This window comes from Ambystoma mexicanum, chromosome 4q, assembly GCF_040938575.1.
Source record: "Ambystoma mexicanum isolate Mex_15411 chromosome 4q, UKY_AmexF1_1, whole genome shotgun sequence".
NCBI classification, from domain to species: Eukaryota; Metazoa; Chordata; class Amphibia; order Caudata; family Ambystomatidae; genus Ambystoma; species Ambystoma mexicanum.
In genome coordinates this window covers 1,122,184,009-1,122,185,361 of record NC_090928.1, presented here as the reverse complement: position 1 = coordinate 1,122,185,361, position 1,353 = coordinate 1,122,184,009, and the positions used below count along the sequence as shown (strand labels likewise).

Below are 1,353 nucleotides of genomic sequence, written 5' to 3'. Positions count from 1 at the left end.
CGCTGGCCGGGGGGCGCACACTCCTCTCTCTGACCTGCCAGCGGCTGGGCATTGGTGGGCACACCCCGGTCACCAGGGAAGCCCTGACTGGGGGCAGCCGGGAGCCGAGGGAAACCTGACTGCTCTCGAGGGGTGCCTCCCCAGGCAGACAGGCACCCGGGCAAGCCAGGCATGAGCCATGGTGCAGCTGGCTCACTTGACGGTGGGCGCCAAGGTTCCAACCGCCCACATCTGTGTGTGAGCAATGGCCAGGCCCGCTGGCACAGTGGGTGACCTTCCCTCTTGCCCAGGTACCTGGAGCTGGGTCCTATGCGGCCGGGCTGGGGTTTGAAGACTCTAGTGGTCCCACCCGACCCCCTGTCTGTGCTGTCTCTGGCCTGCCTCGTTGTCCATCTCCCAGCCCCCCCTCCCAAAAGGGAAGGGGTCGGGGAAGGATGAGTGGATCGGGCCGTGTGGGCAGGTGGCGGAGCGGCCTACCTCCACCCCCCTGGGAAGCGCTGTGCTGCTGCAGCTGGCGGTCAGGCTGAGCACCTGGATTATTATTTTTTATTTTTTTGAAACCACAATGGTTTCGGCCGAGCTAGACAGGGAGCTGGGCTGTCCTGCCACAGCCAGCGCTGCCTCCCCCAACCTCTCCTGCACCGGCAGGGTCAGGCCGACGTCTAGGACAAAAAAAGTTGCCTGTGGCTCTTGGCGGTGGATCACTCGACTCGTGCATCGATGAAGAACGCAGCTAGCTGCGAGAATTAGTGTGAATTGCAGGACACATTGATCAACACTTCGAACGCACCATGTGGCCCTGGGTTTTTCCCGGGACTACGCCTGTCTGAGGGTCGCTTGTACATCAATCGCCCTGGGGTTCACTCCCAGGGGCGTGGCTGGGGCTGTCGCAGGGACCCCATTCCATTCATCCCCCTAAGGTCAGACCCCGATCAGCACCGTCGCTGGATCCTTGGATCTGGCGCGCAAGCTCATTGCCGACGCATCCTGGTTTCCCCAGTTTCCCCACCTCATGCTGGTTTCGGGAGGGCCAGGTGGCCGACGCGCCCCGGATGTGGTGGCAGCAGGCTTTAAAAAAGCCTGGTGCACCTTCACCCTACCCCGGGGCACCTGGTCGTGCTGTGTGTGGCTGTCTTTGGTGTCCCACGGCTGCCGGCGCAGGATGACCGTGGAGCACGGACCTTGTGACCATGTGGGCTTCGGTCACAGATTGGGACAGAATACACTTGCCTGCGCCAAGGGCTGGGGCAACCCCCCATACGGGCCCGAGGCCAGCTACCCTGAGCTTTGTGCTCCCCGACCACGGCCTCAGATCAGACATGGTGACCTGCTGAATTTAAGCATATTACTAAG

General features: G+C 62.3%; 1 non-coding gene across 1 annotated transcript; it reads left to right on the top strand.

The window, feature by feature from the left end:
- The first annotated feature begins 685 nt into the window (after nucleotides 1–685).
- On the top strand, nucleotides 686–836 carry LOC138468703 (5.8S ribosomal RNA). Its single transcript, XR_011268434.1, has one exon. It is a non-coding gene; the product is annotated as a 5.8S ribosomal RNA (ribosomal RNA).
- The last annotated feature ends 517 nt before the right edge of the window (nucleotides 837–1,353 follow it).